This window comes from Hyperoodon ampullatus, assembly GCF_949752795.1.
Source record: "Hyperoodon ampullatus genome assembly, chromosome: 7".
Taxonomy (NCBI): Eukaryota; Metazoa; Chordata; class Mammalia; order Artiodactyla; family Ziphiidae; genus Hyperoodon; species Hyperoodon ampullatus.
Window position 1 is genome coordinate 106,441,877 of NC_136920.1, and position 24,904 is coordinate 106,466,780.

At 35.6% G+C, this 24,904-nt stretch overlaps 1 protein-coding gene and 1 pseudogene across 2 annotated transcripts in view; both read right to left on the reverse strand.

The window, feature by feature from the left end:
- Window positions 1–24,904, reverse strand: part of GUCY1A2 (guanylate cyclase 1 soluble subunit alpha 2) — a gene marked incomplete at both ends in the record, with an annotated part of 393,777 nt that overhangs the window by 16,265 nt on the left and 352,608 nt on the right. The gene's annotated exons all lie outside the window — the stretch shown is intronic.
- LOC307056622 (HIG1 domain family member 1A, mitochondrial-like) lies at window positions 1,354–14,403 on the reverse strand (annotated as a pseudogene). The gene is made up of 2 exons: window positions 14,343–14,403; window positions 1,354–1,647 (listed from the first exon to the last, which is right to left on the reverse strand). The product of its transcript is annotated as an HIG1 domain family member 1A, mitochondrial-like (transcript).

Genomic DNA, 24,904 nt, shown 5'->3' on the forward strand with positions numbered 1-24,904 from the left:
TTTACTCCTTTGATCAAAATTATTTTTAAAAAATAAGTCCAATATCACACTAGTCTTTCTGTATAAAAGACAAAGGGTGGAGTGGAAGGAAAAAAATATGCATATTTTTAAAATGAACAATCCTTCATTGGCTTCATTATTAAAATATTAGATGCAGAAACAATTTTAAAGAATTCTGTGTTCTCTATTTGATGTATTCCTGAACCAATCATAAGTAGAATTAGCCTAGATCATTGTAAGGAGAACATAGAAAGCTGTAATGACTTCAGTCCCAAAGAAGGCAAATCAGCCTGAAGAAAATATTTGAGATCTAGAAAACAAAAATTAACTTTTTTCTCTTCTTCAAGAGTTTAACCCTCCTCCTCCTCATTCTTCCTTTTTTTTTTCTTTTAAAGTGTTCACATTTTATTAACATTACATTCCCCATGTTATCACCACAGAATATAAATTCAGGTTAGATGAGAGAACTTCACAAATGCAATAAAGCTTTCTGTAGCATACCAAAGATTGTATAAAATGTCTGACTAAATCAGCTTGCTCAAAAATCATTAATCACTTCCATTATAGATAATTTATTTAGTTTAACATTTATAATTCTTAGAAAATAAACATACTATACACACTTTAAACAGTGTTTTCCATTTACCTTTTCATAAGCACTTAAAATACATATTTCTGCTTGAAGATGACATTTAAAAATTATTCGAAAATAACAGCAGCAAAATAAAATTCTGCAATAACAAAAAAGCAAAACTAGGATCCATAATTAAGTTATTCTCATATTTACAAGTATGATCCTGAAATAAATACTACTTCTAAGGAGCTCTGTTATCAGCTTTTCATGTTCGGTTTAAACACACACAATTTGTCAGTGTGGGGAGGCTTATAATATTATAATATTATATTCTATGCATTGTTCTGAAAGGGTTCTTCAAGAGCCAACCAGTCCTAAAAACTGAATGCCATAAAGCAAATAGGATTCCTAGGTAACATCAAAAGCATGTGATATTTTGTAGCAGCTAGGAGTATTTCACGATTGGCTTGTTCTCTTCTTTAGAACTAATTTCATGAGGAGAGCTTAAGAAGGTGGACATTTTACCATTATCATGTGCATGTAAAAGTGACATGTTTTTTTGTGCTAATTTGATTCCCCTGAATGACATAGTTAGTGAGCTAGTCACCAATAATTTCGTGACCAGGCAAATCAAACCTGCAAAAAAATAAGCCAGTTTCAAATTACCATGTTATTGTCTCACCCACTCAAACAATTTATTTTCAACATAAATATATAACCTCAATATGAGATGTCTGACTAAAGCAAGCACTATCAACAAGACCAAGACCACATCTCTTCTAAGGTTTAGCTTTTGGCCAGAATTCCTGATACATAGAATAGTCCATACAAAGAGTCATTGTTCCTCCAACAAAACCTTGGGTTGTCCGGCACATGTGAATCAGGTAAATGGACATTTTAGTATTTTCCCTTCTCTTCAATTTATATAATTCATACACAACGATTGCTGCAAAACCTGCCATTCCAATGGGGACAAATGGTGCCCCTCTGGCTATTCATATAAATTTAGATCCATGATCTTCATTATATGAAGAAAGAGAAACATCTGTGTTGGTAGGCAGTGATTGAAGAATCTTTTGAAAACCACAGGACTTCTTTAAGTCATTTAAATTATCTGGTTCTGTTCTCCAGAAGAGATCACATCTTGGATCACAAATCAAGCCTTGGAAAATTTAAGAAAATTGAAATCTTATCAATCATCTTTTCCAACCACAATGCTATGAGATTAGAAATCAATTACAGGAAAAAAAAACTGTAAAAATCACAATCACATGGAGGCTGAACAGTGTGCTGCTAAATAACCAAGAGATCACTGAAGACATCAAAGAAGAAATTAAAAAATACATAGAAACAAAATACAATGAAAACACGATGATCCAAAACCTATGGAATGCAGGGAGAGGACTGGGGCTGTCTGTGTGAACTCAACCTGAAGGGACTAGTGTGCCACAGCCAGCAGGGAGGGAGTCCAGGAAAAAGTCTGTAGGTGCCGAAGAGGAAAGAGAATTTTTCTTGCCTCTTTGTTTCCTGGTGAACGAGGAGAGGGGATTAAGAGCGCCACTTAAAGGAGTTCCAGAGACAAGTGCGAGCCACGGCTATCATCACGGATCCCAGAGACGGGCATGAGACACTAAGGCTGCAGCTGGAGCTACCAAGAAGCCTGTGTGCAAGCACAGGTCACTATCCACACCTCCTCTCCTGGGGGCCTGTGCAGCCTGCCACTGCAAGGTCCCGTGATCCAGGTACAATTTCCCCAGGAGAACACACGGTGTGCCTCACGCTGGTTCAACGTCACACTGGCCTCTGCCACCACAGGATGGTCCCGCATTCTGTACCCCTCCCTACCCCAGGTGTGAGTGAGCCAGAGACTCTGAATCAGCTGCTCCTTTAACACCATCTTGTCTGAGCAAAGAACAGATGCCCTCAGGCGACCTAAATGCAGAGGCAGGGCCAAATCCAAAGCTAAACCACAGGAGATGTGCAAACAAAGAAAAGAAAGGGAAATTCCTCCCAGCAGGCTGAGGAGCAGCGGATTAAATCTCCACAATCAACTTGATGTACCCTGCATCTGTGGAATACCTGAATAGACAACGAATCATACCAAACTGAAGAGGTGGACTTTGGGAGCAATTATATATATATATATATATATATATATATATATATATATATATATATATATATATATATATATATATATATTAACCCATTTTCTCTTTTTGTGAGTGTGTATGTCTATGCTTCTGTGTGTGATTTTGTCTGTATAGCTTTGCTTTTACCATTTGCCCTAGGGTTCTATCTGTCCTTTTTTATTTTATTTTATTTTTACTATAGTTTTTAGCACTTGTTATAATTGGTGGAGTTGATTTTTGGTTTGGTTGCTCTCTTCTGTCTATCTTTCTTTTCTTTTTAATTTTAATTTTTTAATAATTATTTTTTATTTTAATTTTATTTTATTTTACTTTCTTTTCTTTTATCTTCTTTATTTCATTATTTTTTTCTCCTTTTATTCTGAGGCATGTGGATTACAGGCTCTTGGTGCCCCAGCCAGACATCAGGGCTGTTCCTCTGAAGTGGGAGGGCCAAGTTCAGGAAACTGGTCCACAAGAGACCACAAAGCTCCACGTAATATCAAACAGTGAAAATCTCCTAGAGATTTCTATCTCAATGCCAAGACCCAGCTCCACTCAATGACCAGCAAGCTACAGTGCTGGACATCCTATGCCAAACAACTAGAAAGACAGAAGAACAATCCCATCCATTAGCAGAGAGGCTACATAAAATCATAATAGGGCCACAGACACCGCAAAACACACCACCAGACGTGGACCTACCCACCAGAAAGACAAGATCCAGACTCATCCAACAGAACACAGGCACCAGTCCCCTCCACCAGGAAGCCTACACAATCCACTGAACCAACCTTGGCCACTGGGGACAGGCACCAAAAACAATGGGAACTAAGAACATGCAGCCTGCGAAAAGGAGACCTCAAACACAGTAAGTTAAGCAAAATGAGAAGACAGAGAAACACACAGCAGATGAAGGAGCAAGGCAAAAACCCACCAGACCTAACAAATGAAGATGAAATAGGCAGATTACCTGAAAAAGAATTCAGAATAATGACAGTAAAGATGATCTAAAATCTTGGAAATAGAATGGAGAAAATACAAGAAATGTTTAACAAGAACCTAGAAGAAATAAACAGCAAACAAACTGTGAATGAACAACACAATAAAGGAAATTAAAAATTCTCTAGAAGGGATCAATAGCAGAATAACTGAGGCAGAAGAACGGATAAGTGACCTGGAATATAAAATGGTGGAAATAATTATTGCAGAACAGAATAAAGAAAAGAGAATGAAAAGAATTAAGGACAATCTCAGAGACCTCTGGGACAACATTAAACACAACAACATTCGAATTACAGGGATCCCAGGAGAAAAAGAGAAAAAGAAAGGGACTGAGAAAATATTTGAAGAGATTGTAGTGGAAAACTGCCCTACTATGGGAAAGGAAAATGTTAATCAAGCCCAGGAAGCACAGAGAGTCCAATACACAATAAATCCAAGGAGACACACACAAAGACACATATAAATAAAACTATCAAAAATTAAATAAAAAGAAAAAATATTAAAAGCAGCAAGGGAAAACAACAAATAACATAAAAGGGAATCCCCATAAGGTTAACAGCTGATCTTTCAGCAGAAACTCTACAAGCCAGAAGAGAGAGGAAGAACATATTTAAAGTGAAGAAGGAACAAAACCTATAACCAAGATTACTCTACCCAGCAAGGATCTCGTTCAGATTTGATGGAGAAATTAAAACCTTTACAGAGAAGCAAAAGCTAAGAGAATTCAGTACCACAAAACCAGCTTTATAACAAATACTGAAGGAACTTCTCTAGGCAGGAAACACAAGAGAAGGAAAAGACCTAAAATAACAAACCCAAAACAGTTAACAAAGTGATAATAGGAACATGGATATTGATAACTACCTTAAATATAAATGGCTTAAATGCTCCAACCAAAAGATACACTGGTTGAATGGATACAAAAACAAGACCCATATATATGCTGTCTACAGGAGACCCAGTTCAGACCTAGGGACACATACAGACTGAAAATGAGGGGATGGAAAAAGATATTCCATGCAAATGGAAATCAAAAGAAAGCTGGAATAACAATTCTCCTATCAGACAAAATGGACTTTAAAACAAAGATTATTACAAGAGACAAAAAAGGACACTACCTAATGATCAGGGGATCAATCTAAGAAGAAGATAAAATAATTGTAAATATTTATGCCCCCAACATAGGAGCACCTCAATATGTAAGGCAAATACTAAGAGCCATAAAAGGGGAAATCCACAGTAACACAATCATAGTAGGGGATTTTAACACCCACTTTCACCAAAGGACAGTTCATCAAAAATGAAAATAAATAAGGAAACACAAGCTTTAAAAGATACATTAAACAAGATAGACTTAATTGATATTTATATGGCATTCCATCCAAAAACAACAGAATACACATTCTTCTGAAGTGCTCATGGAACATTCTCCAAGATAGATCATACCTTGGGTCATAAATCAAGCCTTGGTAAATTGAAGAAATTGAAATCATATCAAGTATCTGTTCTGACCACAATGCTATGAGACTAGATATCAATTACAGGAATAAATCTGTAAAAATTACAAACACATATTGGCTAAACAATACACTACTTAATAACCAAGGGATCACTGAGGAAATCAAAGAGGAAATCAAAAAATACCGAGAAACAAATGAAAATGAAAACACGACCACAAAAAACCTACAGGATGCAGCAAAAGCAGTTCGAAGAGGGAAGTTTATAGCAATACAATCCTACCTTAAGAAACAAGAAACATCTGAAATAAACAACCTAAACTTACATCTTAAGCTATTAGAGAAAGAAGAAAAAGAAGAACAACAAAAAACCTGAAGTTAACAGAAGGAAAGAAATCATAAAGATCAGATCAGAAATAAATGAAAAAGAAATGAAGGAAACGATAGCAAAAATCAATAAAATTAAAAGGTGGTTCTTTGAGTAGATAAACAAAATTGATAAACCATTAGCCAGACTCATCAAGAAAAAAAGGAATTAGATAGAATTAGAATAAAATTAGAAATGAAAAAGAAGAAGTAATAACTGACACTGTAGAAACACAAAGGATCATGAGAGATTACTGCAATCAACTATATGCCAATTAAATGGACAGCCTGGAAGAAATGGACAAATTCTTAGAAAGGCACAACCTTCTGAGACTGAAACAGGATGAAATAGAAAATATGAACAGACCAATCCCAAGGACTGAAATCAAAACTCTGATTAAAATCTTCCAATAAACAAACGCAGAACCAGATGGCTTCACAGGAGAATTCTATCAAACATTTAGCAAAGAGCTAACACCTATCCTTCTCAAACTCTTCCAAAATATAGCAGAGGGAGGAACACTCCCAAGCCCATGCTAAGAGGCCACCATCCACCTAATACCAAAACCAGACAAAGAGGTGAGAAAGAAACAAAACTACAGGCCAATATCACTGATGAACATAGATGCAAAGATCCTTAACAAAATACTAGGAAACAGAATCCAACAGCACATTAAAAGGATCATACACCATAATCAAGGGGGTTTATCCCAGGAATGCAAGGATTCTTCAATATATGCAAATCAATCAATAAGATACACCACAGTAACAAATTGAAGGAGAAAATCCACATGATGATCTCAATAGATGCAGAGAAAGTTTTCAACAGAATTCAACACCCATTTATGATAAAAACCCTCTAGAATGTAGGCATAGAGGGAACTTTCCTCAACATAATAAAGGTCACATATGACAAACACACAGCCAACATCGTCCTCAATGGTGAAAAACTGAAAACTTTTCCATTAAGATCAGGAACAAGAAAAGGTTGCCCACTCTCCCCAGTATTATTCAACATAGTTTTGGAAGTTTTAGCCACAGCAGTCAGAGAAGAAAAAGAAATAAAAGGAATCCAAATCTGAAAAGATAACACAAAGTTGTCACTGTTTGCAGATGTCATGATACTATACATAGAGATTCCTAAAGATGCTACCAGAAAACTACTAGAACTAATCAATGAATTTAGTAAAGTAGCAGGATTAAAAATTAATGCACAGAAATCTCTGGCATTCCTGTACACTAATGAAGAAAAAGCTGAAAGTGAAATTAAGAAAACACTGCCCTTTATCATTGCAACAAAAGGAATAAAATATCTAGGAATAAACCTACCTAAGGAGAGAAAAGACCTGTATGCAGAAAATTATAAGACACTGATGAAAGAAATTAAAGATGACACAAATAGAGGGAGAGATATACCATGTTTTTTGACTGAAAGAATCAACATTGTCAAAATGACTCTACTACCCAAAGCAATCTACAGATTCAATGCAATCCCTATCAAACTACCACTGACATTTTTCACAGAACTAGAACAAAAAAATTCACAATTTGTATGGAAACACAAAAGAGCCCAAATAGCCAAAACAATCTTAAGAAAGAAAAACGGAGCCTGAGGAATCATTCTCCCTGACTTCAGACTATACTACAAAGCTACAGGAAACAAGACAGTATGGTACTGGCACAAAAACAGAAATATAGATAAATGGAACAGGATAGAAAGCCCAGAGATAAACCCACGCAAATATGGTCACCTTATCTTTGATAAAAGAGGCAAGAATATACAGTGGAGAAAAGACAGCCTCTTCAATAAGTGGTGCTGTGAAAACTGGACAGCTACATGGGGAAGAATGAAATTAGAACATTCCCTAACACCATATATGAAAATAAACTCAGATGGATTAGAGATCTAAATATAAGGCCAGACACTATAAAACTCTTAAAGGAAAACATAGGCAGAACACTCTATGACATAAATCACAGCAAGATCCTTTTTGACCCACCTCCTAGAGAAATGAAAATAAAAACAAAAATAAACAAATGGGACCTAATGAAGCTTAAATGCTTTTGCACAGCAAAGGAACCATGAACAAGATGAAAAGACAACCCTCAGAATGGGAGAAAATATTTGCAAATGAAGCAACTGACAAAGGATTAATCTCCAAAATTTACAAGACATTCATGCAGCTCAATATCAAAAAAAACAAACAGCCCAATCCAAAAATGGGCAGAAGATCTAAATAGACGTTTCTCCAAAGAAGATATACCGATTGCCAACAAACACATGAAAGGATGCTCAACATCGCTAATCATTAGAGAAATGCAAATGAAAACCATAATGAGATATCGTCTCACAACAGTCAGAATGGCCATCATCAAAAAATCTACAAAAAATATATGCTGGAGAGGGTGTGGAGGAAAGGGAACCCTCTTGCACTGTTCGTGGGAATGTAAAGTGATACAGCCACTATGGGGAACAGTATGGAAGTTCCTTAAAAAACTGAAAATAGAACTACCATCCAACACAGAAAGCCCCCTACTGGGCATATACCCTGAGAAAACCATAATTCAAAAAGAGACATGTACCAAAATATTCATTGTAGCTCTATTTACAATAGTCAGGACATGGAAGCGACCTAAGTGCACATCAACAGATGAATGGTAAAGAAGATATGGCACATATATACAGTGGAATATTACTCAGTCATAAAAAGATTCAAAATTGAGTTATTTGTAGTGAGGTGAATGGACCTAGATTCTGTTATACAGAGTGAAGTAAGTCAGAAACAGAAAAGTAAATACTATATGCTAACATATATATAGAATCTAAAAAAAAAAAAATGTCATGAAGAACCTAGGGACAAAATGGGAATAGAGATGCAGACCTACTAGAGAATGGACTTGAGGATATGTGGAGGGGGAAGTGTAAGCTGGGACAAAGTGAGAGAGTGGCATGTACATATATATACTACCAAACATAAAATAGATAGCTAGTGGGAAGCAGCCACATAGCACAGGGAGATCAGCTCGGTGCTTTGTGACCACCTGGAGGGTTCGGATATTGAGGGTGAGAGGGAGGGAGACACAAGAGGGAAGAGATATGGGGACTTATGTATATGTATAACTGATTCACTTTGTTATAAAGCAGAAACTAATACCACATTGTAAAGCAATTATACTCTAATAAAGATGTAAAAAATATAAACAAAAAAATACAACACAAAAAACAAAGAATCTCATCACTTCAGGTAAGATTAGATGCAGATAGCAAATAAGTTCTCAGAATTTTAGAATTTCAAATCAGAAATTTTGGCACTTGAGGCAGGATAATGCCAAGTTAATGCACATTATAATATTGAAAATTTAAAAGAATTTGTGCCTATAATGCATGGTATATAGAAATTTATTTTAAAAATCCAACCAAACATCTCTGAATTTAAATTCATTTCTGGAGGTGAAAATCAGTGTCTCCTCAATATGAATGTTTATTTGAAATGTTTCAAGGAATAAAACAATCTCTGAAAGAAAAAAAAAAACCCATGGGATACAGCAAAAGCAGTTCTAAGAGGGAAGTTTATAGCAATTCAAGCTCATCTCAAGAAAGAAGAAATATCTGAAATAATCTAATCTTACACCTAAAGCAAGTGGAAAAATAACAAAGAAAATCGAAAGTTAGTTGAAGGAAGGAAACCATAAAGATCAGAGCAGAAGTAAATGAAACAGAAACAAAGAAACCAATAGCAAAGATCAGTAAAACTAAAAGCTTCTTCTTTAAGAGGATAAACAAAATTGATAAGCTTTTAGCCAGACTCATCAAGAAAAAACGGGAGAGGACTCAAATCAGTAAATTTAGAAATGAAAAAGAAGTTACAACAGACACTGGAGAAATACAAAAGATCATTAAGAGACTACTACAGGCAATTATATGCCAATAAAATGGACAACCTGGAAGAAATGGACAAATTCATGGAAAGGTACAACTTTCCAAGATTGAACCAGGAAGAATTAGAAAATATAAACAGACCAATCACAGGTAATGAAATTGAAACTGTAATTAAACATCTTCCAACAAACAACAGTCCAGGACCACAGGGCTTCACAGGTGAATTCTATCAAACATTTAGAGAAGAGTTAACACCTATCCTTCTGAAATTCTTCCAAAAAATTGCACAAGGAGGAACCCTACCAAACTCGTTCTATGAAGCCACCATTACCCTGATACCAAAACCAGACAAAGATATCACAAAAAAAGAAAATTATAGACCAATATCACTGAAGAACATACACACAAAATTCCTCAACAAAATACTAGCACACAGAATCCAACAGCACATTAAAAAAGATCATACACCATGTTCAAGTGGAATTTATCCCAGAAATGCAAGGATTCTTCAGTATATGCAAAACAATCCATGTGATACACCACACTAACAAATTAAAAAATAAAAATCATATGATCTTCTTGATACATGCAGAAAAAGCTGACAAAATTCAACACTGATTTATGATAAAAACTCTCCAGACAGTGGGCATAGAGGGAACCTACCTCAGCACAACAAGAGTCATATTTGACAAACCCAAAGGAAACATCATTTTCCATGGTGAAAATCTGAAAGCATTTCCTGTAAGATCAGGAATAACAGAAGGCTGTCCACTCTCCCCACTATTATTGAACATTGTATTGGAAGTCCTAGCCACAGAACTGAGAGAAGAAAAAGAAATATAATGGCTCCCAATTGAAAAGAAGTAAAACTGTCACTGTTTGAAAATGACATCATACTATGCATAGAAATCTTGAAGATGCTATCAGAAAACTACTAGAACTAATCAATAAATTTGGTGATGTTGTGGGATACAAAATTAATGCACAGAAGTCTCTTGCATTCCTATACTCTAACAATGAACGATCAGAAATAGAAATTAAGGAAACAATCCCATTTACCACTGCAACAAAAAGAGTAAACTACCTAGGAATAAACCGATCTATGGAGGTCAAAGACCTGTACTCAGAAAACTATAACACACTGATAAAATAAATCAAAGATGATATAAACAGATGGAGAGATATAACATACTCCTGGATTGGAAGAATCAATATTGTGAAAATGACTATACTACCCAAAGCAATCTACAGATTCAATGCAATCCCACTCAAGTTACCAATGGCATTTTTCACAGAACTAGAACAAGAAATTTTACAATTTGTATGGAAACACAAAAAACCCTGAATAGCAAAAGCAATCTTAAGAAAGAAAAATGGAGCTGGAGGAAGTAGGCTCCTTGACTTCAAACTATACTACTAAGCTACAGTAATCAAGACAGTATTGTACTGGCACAAAAAAAAGAAATATAGATCAATGGAACAGGATGGAAAGCCCCGAGATAAACCCACACACATATGGTCACCTTATCTTTGATGAAAGAGGCAAGAATATACAGTGGAGAAAAGACAGCCTCTTCAATAAGTGGTTCTGGGAAAACTGGACAGCTACATGGAAAAGAATGAAATTAGAACACTCCCCAACACCATACACAAAAATAAACTCCAAATGTATTAAAGATCTAAATGTAAGACCAGACCCTATCAAACCCTTAGAGGAAAACATAGGCAGAACACTCTATGACATAAATCACAGCAAGATCCTTATTGACCCACCTCCTAGAGAAATGGAGATGAAAACAAAAATAAACAAATGAGACCTAATGAAACTTAAAAGCTTTTGCACAGCAAAGAAAACCATAAACAAGACAAAAAGACAACTCTCAGAATGGCAGAAAATATTTGCAAGTGAAGCAACAGACAAAGGATTAATCTCCAAATATACAAGCAGCTCATGCAGCTCAATATTAAAAAAAAAAAAAAAACCAATCAAAAAATGGGCAGAAGACCTAAATAGTCATTTCTCCAAAGAAGACATACAGATAGCCAACAAATACATGAAAAGATGCTCAATGTCACTAATCATTAGAGAAATGAAAATCAAAACCAAAATGAGGTATCATCTACACCAGTCAGAATGGTCATCATCAAAAAGTCTAGAAACAATAAATGCTGGAGAGGGTGTGGAGAAAAGGGAACCCTCCTGCACTGTTAGTGGGGATGTAAATTGATACAACCACTATGGAGAACAGTATGGTGGTTCCTTAAAATACTAAAAATAGAACTACCATATGACCCAGCAAACCCACTTCTTGGCATATATCTTGAGAAAACTATAATTCAAAAAGAGACATGTACCACAATGTTCATTTTAGCACTATTTATAGTAGCCAGGACATGGAAGCAACCTAATGTCCATCAACAGATGAATGGATAAAGAAGATGTGACATAAATGTACAATTGAATATTACTCAGCTGTAAAATGGAGTGAAATTGAGTTATTTGTAGTAAGGTGGATGGACCTAGAATCTGTCATACAGACTGAAATAAATCAGAAAGAGAAAAACAAATACCATATGCTAACACATATATATGGAAACTGAAAAAGTGGTACTGATGAACCTAATGGCAGGGCAGGAAAAAAGACCCAGATGTAAAGAATGGGCCTGAGGACACAGAGGGGGAAGGGGAAGCTGGGATGAAGTGAGAGAATAGCACTGACATATATACACTACCAAATGTAAAATGGACATCTAATAGGAAGCTGTTGCATAGCACAAGAAGATCAACTCGATGCTGTGTGACGACTTAGAGGGATGGGATAGGGAGGGTGGGAGGGAGGCTCAAGAGGGAGGGAAAATGGAGATATATGTATATATATAGCTTGTACTTTGTTGTACAGCAGAAACTAACACAACATTGTAAAGCAATTACATTCCAATAAAGTTGTGAAAAAATAAAATAAAATAAAATTCCAGAAAAAAATAATTCTCTGGTTCTCAATTTCATTGTGGAAAAGGAAAGATTTTGATCTAATTTATTCCAAAGATTATTTGTGACCCAAACATTTAATGGTGGTTGACAATTTATTTACTAGTCCAATTATAGAGGGTCATGTGAAACAACAAGTTCTAACATGTTAGTTTTAGACTTGTAATTCTGAAAACGTCTCAAGTAAAATCTCCAGAGAAAACACTGTTGTGTTGGCCAACATCATAAAAGCTGATCACAGAGCAATTTTGATTTAGTAATGGGTGACTAAAGTATGAGAATTTTTGCAGTTTAATCAGAGCCATGAAAATAATTCTTGAGCGTAGCATTAAGATCAGAGATTTCTCAGGGTGCACAAAGTGTTACACACAAAAGAACAGTGAAAGGAACTAACTGCTAAAAGACTAAGTCCCAATTAAGACCAATTGCAATTTTCTAGTTTAAAAATGACTTTTCCCAACATATTCTATTTTATTACCTTTTAAGATATATTCTCATAGTACAAATCATGATCATTTTTTTTGGAGGTAGACTGCTTTGTTTTGAGTGGAATTGAAACATACCTATTTACTTAATATAACAATCCAATGTAATAAAATATAAAATTTTCCAATTCATTTAAAGAAAAATGCTTATAAATGAGAAAAAGGGATAAAGAGAAATTGATTTATTTAGAAAAAGTTTGATTACCTGCTAAATCTTGAATTTTGAAAGAAAAAGATAAATTCATAAGGCATTATTATTTTTAAAAGGCAGTAAACATGACTTTCCACTTCCAAGGCCCAGTGTTGACCACAAAATACATATAATGGCTATGTGATTTTGCCTAGTCAGCCCTGTTAATTATTTCTTTAAAGATATTCATACCTTTATACTTTCATATGCTTTCCTTCCATTCTCACAACCTCAGTCCTAGCTCAAGTTTAGAACAATAATGTTGCCTTTCAATACTCATATTCCTCTAGTTTTCCTTATTCCCTCCATGTGGAACATTACCTCCAAATAAGTTTTCCTTTGATCATGTGGTTTACTGGCTCAAAAACATGCAATGGGTCTCAATAACATATAAGATCCACTATTTTCTAAGTTAAAAATAAATTCTCAGCCTCACTAGATGTTAAAACTGTGATACTTTTTTTTAAATAAATATTTTATTTTAGAATAATTTAATTTTTGTTTTAGACACAAAACTTAATTTAATAGAAATTTTGTTTGTAGTTTTTACATTCTCATTTACAGAAATGTCACAAAGATAGTACGAGTTCCCCTATACTCTTTACTCAGTTTCCCCTAGTGTTAACATTCTACATAACCCTGGTACACTTGTCAAAACTAAGAGATTAATAATAGTATGTTATTAACTAAACTAAAGACTTTATTTAGATTTCACTACTTTTCCACTAATGTCTTTCTTCTTTTCCAGGATTTAGTGTAAAATTTTTGGAAATAATACAGACCTAATTGTTTTCTTTTTCTAATTCATGAGGAAACAGAAAATAAGATTATTCATGTGAGTTATTTAGGGTCATAAACTAATTAGTGTCAGAACATTAAAGTGAACTGGGTCTCCTGATATGTTTTATTTGGTCATTCATTTATTTAGTTAGCCAGAAGCAATTTAAAAATTTTTCCAAACTATGAGTCACTTTGGAAATCTAATGTATTAGAAAAAACATTCTTCCAGAAAAGTACACATGTGAGTATGCATTGAAAATATGTCAGGAAAAGCATAAACACACCAAACTTAAGATTTCCTTAAATGCTATACCATCTCTCAATACCTTAACAACACTACATTTAACTATGTAGTTTGGATTCTAGTTTGGATTTTTAAATCAGAGTTTACTTAAATTGGTTTCATAGCCAACAAATGTTTAAAAATTACTTTTCTACTTGGCCCATTTAGCTAAAATGTGAACATCTAAAAAAATTCAGAAAGTACCTTTATCCTTTATTAATTGCAAAATAAACATTGACGACCCAGTCACTTTCATTGGTGCCATTTTTAGTGGAGAAAGAAAAAGGAGGATGTGCATTGGATTTCCCTCTTGCTTTAGATTATGCTCAATTATCTTAGTAACTAATTTTCAGTTTATAATGATCTAGATAATGTAAATAATTTAGTTAAACTTGGTATTATTTGTAAAGATATTATTTATGGCCAATAAAATAGCTGTTTTTGTAATTCATAGAAATTCTTCTTTTGTATGAAATTAATAGATGTCTGCCATATTAGAACTATTGACATGGACCAGATTCATGTCTTTAAATTCTGCACCCTAAGCTAGGTAATTAACATTTTATCATTACTGTCATGGGAAAAGAGAAACACCCTTAATCTAGAGTAAGGAATGTGCCCTAATATAGGACCAGAAATATTTCTACATTTAATCTAGAGCCTTATCATATAGACCAAACCTATGCCAAATAGTCAAACTACAAAAAACGTCAAAATTGCCAGACCCACTTTTTCATTTCATAACAATGAAATAATAACTAACCATTATTACACAGTACATATTTATATATTTATATATTGATTCTGACAACTATAAGCAATTAAACTTATAAAAGTGAGCTATTAGGTAAATATATATATATATATATATATATATGACTTTTACTATAAAAATAACTGCAACATTATATTTTGATCCTCATATAGTTCACTATTATGACCTCATAATGCTGATAAATATGTGGAATGATTGAGGTGGAATATTCTAAAGTCAAAAAAGTAGACCAGATTTATTTTTAAAAATTAGGAAAGCTTAAGATTTCCAATCCTCAGAATTATATTCTCTGGGGAAAATGCTATTTGCTACAGCAGAGAGACAAAGGAAGAAAGAGTTAAATAAAAACGTCTAAGTAGAATATCTCATTCAATTTTGCTATATGTGACTTTTATTGACACTTTTTTTTTTTTTTTGCGGTATGTGGGCCTCTCACTGTTGTGGTCTCTCCCGTTGCGGAGCACAGGCTCTGGACGCGCAGGCTCAGCGGCCATGGCTCACGGGCCCAGCCGCTCCATGGCATGTGGGATCTTCCCGAACCGGGGCACGAATCCGTGTCCCCTGCATCGGCAGGTGGACTCTCAACCACTGCACCACCAGGGAAGCCTTATTGACACTTTTAAAAGGGTAACATGGATGTTATTCTTTGTAATTAAAAAAATAGAAATATAATTATTGAGGCACAACAATATATCCCTTTGGAAACACTATTAAGTCATTTGTTTTATTAATTTTTTTTCTTTTGTAAAATATAGTGTTTACTATTTTTGGTGCTTCTATAAAGAATAGGATGATCAATAAAGTCCCTTAAAAGACTGACAGGACAGGAAAATACCAGCCCAAATATTTTTTAAAAATATTGTCACTAGTGCAGATGAGCATGTTGATTTTTTAAAAACAAGAAATTATAGGTAAACTACTAGACAGAATTTCTTTGGATGTCTTTCCCTATTTTAAGTATCTATAGTAAGAAGAATAAATATTTACAGTATATCTCACTCTTGTATAGTAATAATATTGACAAAGAAATAGAAGCAGATTTTCTACCTAGTGTTTTAACTAAGTTAGTAACTATTAACTTTTACATGCAAAGAAAAATATACCCAAGTAAGTTAACCTTTCTTCAATTATTCCATGCATATCTCAATATACTAGAAAGATGCATTCCTCTAAATTGTCTATAAAGTAAAATTCTGAATAATATGCCTATATTCACTGTGATTTTTATTATATGCATTAGACACAAAATGTTTTATCATAACAGACACAAAAGATGGTTTTCTGTTTAACCCTAAGGCCTCTATTTGCCACAGTTTATGTTCAGATCCAGAGTTAGAGATATAGATATGGTTAGAAATACGGAGATGCCAAGCAAATATTTTAGGACAAACATTCTTCTTTTTTATTACCTTGAGTATGAAAAGAACTCTGGGATAGCAAAAATGTAACCTGGACATATTCATATGTACAGAAATAAGAAAGAAACAGAATCTCCCTTGCTCTGATTCCAGCTTGCTCCCTATTGGTCCTTTTATCACTCTTTTGAAGAGGAAATCCTCCCATCAAGGCAAGTCATCTTCAGAAATTATTGCTCCTTATCAACAGTTATTGACCCACAGAGATAGTTTGCCCATGGATAAGAACCCAGGCTCTAGGATAAGGCAGTTATGAATTTGAATTCTGACTCCTACACTGTGTGTTTTTAGCTGTGTGTTCTTGGTGATTTATTTAACCTTTCAAAGACTCAATTTCTTTTCATCTGAAAAATAAAGATAATAACAGTGCTTAACTCACAGGCTTGCTATGAATATTAAATGGAGTAATGTGAAAAAAATGCTTACAGAGAAAAAGTAATTCAATGTAAGTTTGCTATCACTATCATTTTAGAGCTAAAAGTTATTTTAGTAATCATCTAGGTAATCTCCTTCATTGTAGAGATGAAGGGACCAAGCCCAGAAACATTATCAGGTTGGCCAAATATTACACAAAAGTTAATATCTTAACCAAGATGAGACTTCAGTTCTCCAGGTTGCTAGGCTAGAGATCTATTATACAAAACTCTAGTCTAAAAAATGTAGTTTATGGAGTTTTAAACATGATGCTAGTGGTCTAAAGATACCCATAAGTTAAGTATTACAACTTTCTGAGTACCCAGCTTTTTTAGAGATTATATAGAGCTATCTATATCTGCGGGCATATTGTGAAGTAAGGATACTGCAGTCATCTTATAAAAATTCCATGTACTACTCCTTAATTTCCTCCTCAAGCCAAACATCCTACTGCTTCTTAAATATAGAAATAAAATTCAGTCCTTGTTATGGATGTAATGCTTGTGTCCTCCCAAAATTAATTTGTTGAAACCCTACACCTGAATGTGATGATAAGAGGTGGGGCCTTTTGGGAATTAGTTAAAATTGGATGAAGTCATGAAGGTGGAGCTCAGGGAGTGGAATAGGATTAGTGCCCTTATAAGTGTCATGAGAGCTTGCTTCCTCCCTCTCTTGTCATTATGTGAGGATAAAAAGAGAAGTCAGCCATCTGCAAGCTACAAGAGAGCTCTCACAAGAACCTGATCATGCTGATACCATGATTTCTGACTTCCAGCCTCCACAGCATGAAAAATATATTTCTATATTTCTAGTAGAAATTCTTTAAAAGTTAAATAACTCATCTTGCAAAGTCCTTTTCTTTCCTAGATTTTTTATTACATAATTGAAATGTTTTTAAAAAAAGTTCTCAATGACAAGGACGTGTAAGTAGAATTGAGGCTACAGTTCTAGGCAGAGTTTGGCCTTTAGATTTTTTCCCCTTGTTTTAGGCAGAATAACAACCCTACCTCCTGTCCAAAAGGAGGACAGGAAGTAGGGTTCTTTTTTTTTTAAAAAAAAGTCCATGTCCTAATCCCTAGAACCTGTGAATATGCTAGGTTATGGGGCAAAAGTGAATTAAGGTTGCAGATGGAATTAAGGTTGCTAATCACCTGACTTTAAAATAGGGAAATTATCCTGGATTATCCAATGAACTCAATGTAGTTACAAGGGTCCTTAAAAGTAGAAGAGGAAGGAAGAAGAAAAGAGTCAGAAAAAGAGATGTGACAATGGAAACAGTGTCAGAGGGATGCAATATTACTGGCTATATGATGGAGGAAGGAAGCCACAAACCAAGGAATGCAGGTGGACTCTAGAAGCTGGAAAAGACAAGAAAACAGGTTATCTCCTAGACCTTCCAGAGAAGAATGCAGCTCTGATGATACCTTGATTTTAAATCAGGGAGACCCATAACAGACTTCTATTCTATAGAACTGTAAGATAATAAATCTCTGTCATTTAAGCCACAAACTTTATTGTAATTTAATTGACATATATGTTATTACGTACTGTAGGGGAGCAAAATTCACCACCCTAAAATAGACATTCAGGGCCTCAAAGACTCAGGAAGAAACTTTTACCTTCCCTCTAACTTCCTAAAAGAATAGAAGGACTATTCTAGGAAAGGAGCTATCACCATAGATAACTATAGTATGAACTAGGTATGGTAGACAAGGAGGAACCTAGCAAAATCTATTCGTTAAAATTCCTTTCTGTGTCCCATTGTCTCTGTATGGCCTAGCAAACATTTCTTTACCAAACATTTGCTTTTCCATCTCCATGTGAATGGTCTTCCTCCCCTCTGAGGTCTCAAACCAGTACCCCCAACATCCTTTTTTGTCTTTAGCTGAAGATGATATTTAAGATAAGGGTTTGGATCATTTGGAGAGTTACTTATTTTTCCTGGGTTTCTTCCATGTTATTAAACTTTTGTCTGATTTTCTCCTATTAATCTGACTCATTTCAATTTAATTCTTAGAGCAACAAGAAGAACCTAGAAGGATAGAGGAAAATGTCTCTATCCCTAACATTACCTCTGCTTAAATTAGGGGATATGCCATAAAAACAGTCAGTGTTTATCACATGACTAAGACTTAGTCATTAGCAAAATGCCTTTGCTAATAAAAACCTGTAGGAATAAGCTGATTACTAGCTCAGTTCTGAGTCATAGCTCAAAATGCCTTTGGCCACATAACCAAACCCACTGTTTCTTTGGAACTGCCAGATGAGGTCTGTAATCCAATTATCACACATGACTCAACATGGCTAAAGATAAAATATGAGAATCAAGTGCAGAATAAGACAGTCTATTCCTACATGGAACAAACAGGTTGAAATAATAAATGAATGTCTACTGTGTTCCAAATATAAGAGCTTTATAAACATCATATTTAAGCCTAACAGTAATCTTCTGAAATAGATACCAATTTAAATATGTGGACAATGGGCCCAAAAGAAATTGAGTTCCTAAATTTCAGACAATGAGTTTCAGACTCTGGATTTCAACCTAAGCACTCTGATTCTGGTTCACTTGACCACTACCCTATCCTGCTCCATTGTACATCCTCTGATATGATGAGCTATTTATATAGCATTGGTTAGAAGGTAACTTGGTTTGAACTGAAGAGGGAGCCTCTCACAGTGAATGAAAAATAGGCATTCTGAAAAGTCTAGAAGTAGTTCAGTTGTAAGATGAGAAAAAAAATGCTTAAAGGTTAAGGAAAATTTTATATCAAAGTAGTTAAAGAGTTTTTCTACATTTTTAGTTTGTACTTAGCAAGGAAATACAATTGATTCTGCTCAGGCAAATAATTTGACTCTTCATGCCATTTCAAAATTTGCTGAAAATGTCCTTAGTATAAGCAATTATTTCAGTTTCACAGATCAGCAGCATGATGTTAAGAGACCATTGTTTATAATGTGCATTATTTTAAAATTTGGATGAGTGGGAACAATGATGATTGTAAACATAACATTTATTCAGAGAAAAATGAAAACATCAAACAAGAAAAATTCAAAATTCAATAAAAATTTCCTTTTGTCCAAAAGTGAAACTAGTAATAAAGTGCCCTGGGTGAAGAAGAAATGGTCCTTGGGCATTACTGCATGCAACAAGATGACTCATAATAAGTCTAAAAAAATGAATACTATTATATAAAAGTTATGGACTTGGTTTAGAAATCTTTATTCATTATGTCCAAATGAATATTGAGGTAAACAACATCTGATCATTCCAATTCTAGTAACCTTTAGGAAACTCAATTATTTATATCATATGAAATGTAAAGTAGCTTAATTTATGTAATGTCATCATAGGAACATACTTTGTAATAATTAAAAATTAGAAAAACAAAACCTGTGTTCATCAATAGAGGAATAGATGAGTGAACATTAAAATATAGTATAGTCATACACTGAAATGTTGAATAGTAATTAAAATGATGGATTAGAGCTATCTATGTCTCAACAAAGATAGATCTTAAAACATAAAATTTTTAAAAAGTTGGAGAAATGTTTATATAGTGAAATATCACTTATGCAAATTAAAATAAATGAAATTCTATTGTTTATGGATACACATGAGAAAGTTAATGTATAAAACACTAGACTTTGAAACACAACAAATTCATTAGGGTACTTGTCACAATGAAAGGAAGGAAAAATTCCAAAGGAAAAGTCTTATTTATTTTTATTAAACAAGAAATGAAGCACATAAAAAGTCTTAAACAAGTGGTGGGATCATGGGTATTATATTATTCCTTTTAAACTTTAGTACTTCAAAATATTTATAAAGGTGTTTTTTTTTCAATCAACTGTTTAAATATTTCAGGCAAAATGTATTTGGAATGAATTATTCAGAAAATTATTTCAATTTCTCATTATATCCAAATAATCCACTCTCTTAAAGTTTATGATAATTATATAGTCTTGCTAAAAATAAATTGAATATAAACTTCTCTGAAGGAGGCAGGAGGATCAAGATGGCAGAGGTGTAGGATGTGGAATTCACATTCTCCCACAAAAACATTGAAAACACATCTACAAGTGGAACAGATTTACAGAGAACAGCTACTGAACACTGACAGAAGACCTCAGGCATCCAAAAAGACAAGAAACCCTCCATGTAATTGGGTAGGACAAAGGGAAAAAGAAAAAGAAAGAATGGGAACAGGGTCTGTGCCCAGGGAGGGAGCTGTGAAGGAGGAAAGGTTCCTGCACCCTGGAAAATCTCTCTACTTGTGGGGATAACAGCCTGGATGGAAGGGGAGTTTCGGAGCCTAAGAGGAGAGAGCAGCAACAAGTTTGTGGAAGGCAAAATAGAGTGCCCTGCACTCCCCAACCTGAGACACTCCTCTGTCAGTGCAGGTGGGGGTTAGGTGCTGAAGCTCAGGATCCAGAGGTCAGATCCAGGGAGAGGACCAGGGTGAGATGTGCAGAAACAGCTGGAAGAGACCAGGCTGTGGCAACTGAGGGTTTACTCTGAAGAAGGCTGGGCCTGCCAGAGAGGCAAATCGTCATTATTAGGAGTCACACAAAGACAGGGGTAGGACAACCATAAAAGCTTCTTTCCCTGTGAGCACTCCCAGGCAATTGGATACCACCTACAGGAGCTCCAGGGACAGGTGTGAGTCACTGCCACCATCTTGGGCTCCAGAGGCAGGCACTAGCAACCTCTACCAGACCCGTGAGCTGATGCCAGGCCCTGCATCTCTTGTCCCAGGAGAGTGCATATAGCTTCTGCAACTAGAAAATCTACCTGCAGTCACCAGGACCTGTACCAGCTGTCCCAGAAAGGTATGGATATCTCCCACCACTAAGAAATCTATGAGCAGGCGCCAGGACCTGCCCCTGCTGTCACAGGAGTAAGTGGATAGCATCTGTCTCTAGGAAATTCATGAGCAGGCACCAGGACCTGCCCCCACTGTCCAAAGCAGGCAAGGGATGCTGTACCTGCACATTCCATATCAAGGGGATAACAGCCAGCACATGCTGAGGAAAGAAGCAGCAAACAACCAAATTAAAAGGAGCAGCCCCTCGATTCTGGAAAAGAGGGTGGAGTAGAAGGACCTAAGCTCATCTCCTCTCATGAAAACACTAAAATCAAAACTAACTTAAAAATATATTTTACATCCAAAGACAAAGAAGAAGCCACAACGAGATGACAGGAGGAGCACTTTCACAACATAATCAAATCCCATACCCACTGGGTGGGAGACCCATGAACTGGAAAAATATCATATCACAGAGGTTCTCCCACAAAAATGAGAGTTCCAAGCCCCACATCAGGTTCCCCAGCATGAGGGTGTGGCAGTAGGAGGAGGAATACCCAAAGCATTTGGCTTTGAAGACCAGTGGGGGTGGAGTATAGGAGCGCCACAGGACAGGGGGAAACAGAGACTCCACTATTGGAGGGTGAACACAAGTTTTCACGTATACTGGGATCCAGCACAAAACAGTAAATTCATAGGATCCAAGGCTGAATCTACCTATGAGTCTTGGAGGGTCTCCTGGAGAGATGGAGGTTGGCTGTGTGTCACTTGGGGGGCTAAGGACACTGGAGACAGAAACCCCAGAGAATAGTGATCACTGTGAGCTCCCCAGGAGGTTGCCACTTTGGCATCAAGACTCAGCCCTACCCAACAACCTACAGACTCCAGTGCTGGAATGCTCCAGGCCAAACAACCAGCAGGATAGGAACACAGACCCACCCATCAGCAGACAGGATGCCTGAAGCCATACTGAGCTCATAGCCACCTGTAAACCTGCTTCCTTGACACGGCCCTGCCCACCAGAGGGACAAGACCCAGATCCACAAACCTGAAGGCAGGCACCAGTCCCTCTCAACAGGAAGCCTGCACAAGCCTCAGGACCAACCTCACCCACCAGAGGGCAGACACGAGAAACAGGAGAAACCATGACCCTCCAGCTAGCAGAAAGGAGACCACAAGCACAGAAAGTTAGAGAAAATGAAATGGCAGAGAAATATGTTTCAGATGAAAGAACAAGATAAAAAACCACAAGAACAACTAAGTGAAGTGGAAATAGGCATCTACCAGAAAAGAATTTGGACTAACGATAGTAAAAATGATGCAGATCTTTGAAAACGAATGGAGGCACAGACAGAGAAGTTACAAGAGATGTTTAAAAAAGAGATAGGAGATTTAAAGAACAAACAAACAGATTAACAACTCAATAACTGGAATGAAAAATACACTAGAAGGAATCAATAGCAGAATAACTGAGGCAGAAGAATGAATAAGTGAGCTGGGAGACAGAATGGAGGAAATCACTGCCATGGAACAGAGTAAAGAAAAAAGAATGAAAAGAAATGAGGACAGTCTCAGAGACCTCTGGGACAACATTAAACACACAAACATTCATATTATAAGGGCCTCAGAAGAAGAAAAGAGAAAGAAAGAACTGGAGAAAATATTTGAAGAGATTATAACCAAAAACTTCCCTGACATGGGAAAGGGAACACTCACTCAAGACCAGGAAGTGCAAAGAGTCCCATACAAGATAAATCCAAGGAGGAACATGCAGAGACATATTAATCAAACTGACAAAAATTAAAGACAGAGAAAAAATAGTAAAAGCAACAAGGAAAAGCAACAAATAACATACAAGGGAAGCCCAATAAGGTTATCTGCTGATTTTTCAGCAGAAACTCAGCAGGCCAGAAGAGAGTGGCATGATATATTTAAGGTGATAAAAGAAAAAAACCTACAATCAATAATACTCTACCCAACGAGGCTCTTATTCAGCTTCAAAGGAGAAATCAAAACTTTTACAGACAAGCAAAAGCTAAGAGAATTCGGCACACACACCACCACCACCCCACAAGCCAGCATTACAACAAATCCTAAAGAAACTTCTCTAGGCAGAAAAGAAAAGGGCACATATAGAGTCAAGAAAATTACAAATGGAGAAACCTACTGGTAGAGAAAAACATAAAGTAAAGGTAGGAATTCATCCCCACACAAATATGATATCAAAACCAGCAATTATGAGAAGAGGAGAGTACAAATGCAGGATATTGGAAATGCAATGGAAACTAAGAGACCAGCAACCTAAAACAATCTGGTATATATACAGATTGCTATATCAAAACCTCATGGGAACCACCAACTAAAAATCTACAATAGATACACACACACACAAAAAGAAAAAGCAATCCAAACACATCACGAATGATAGACATCAAATCACAAGAGAAGAGAACAAAAGATGAAGGGAAGAAAAAAGACCTTCAAAAAAGAATCCAAAACAATTAACAAAGTGGCAATAAGAACATTCATACTGATAATTACCTTAAACGTAAATGGATTAAGTGCTCCTACCAAAAGACATAGACTGGCTGAATGGATAAAAAACAAGACCTGTATATATGCTGTCTACAAGAGACTCACTTCAGATCTTAGGGACACATACAGACTGAAATTGAGGGGATGGAGAAAGGTATTCTATGCAAATGGAAATCAAAAGAAAGCTGGAGTAGCAATACTCATATCAGAAAAAAACAGACTTTGAAATAAAGAATGTAACAATAGACAAAGAAGGACACTATGTAAAGATCAAGGGATCAAACTAAGAAGAAGATATAGCAATTGTAAATACATATACACCCAATATAGGAGCACTTCAATATATAAGGCAAACATTAACAGCCATAAAGGAGGAATGGACAGTAATATGACAGTAGTGGGGGACATTAATACCACAGTCTTATCAATGGACAGGTCATCCAGACAGAAAATGAATAAGGAAACACAGGATTTAAATGAGACGTTAGATCGGATGGACTTAATTGATATTTACAGAACATTCAATCTGAAAGTAGCTGAATACACTTTCTTCTCAAGTGTACATGGAACATTCTCTAGGATAGATCACGTCTTGGGCCACAAATCAAGCCTTGGAAATTTTAAGAAACAAACTTTCAGAAAACTGAAATCATAGCAAACATCTTTTCTGACCATAACTCTATGGGATTAGAAATCAACTGGAGGAGCCTGGGGGAAGATGGCGGAAGAGTAAGACGCAGAGTTCACCTTCCTCCCCACAGATACATCAGAAATTCATCTACACATGGAACAACTCCTACAGAACACCTACTGAACGCT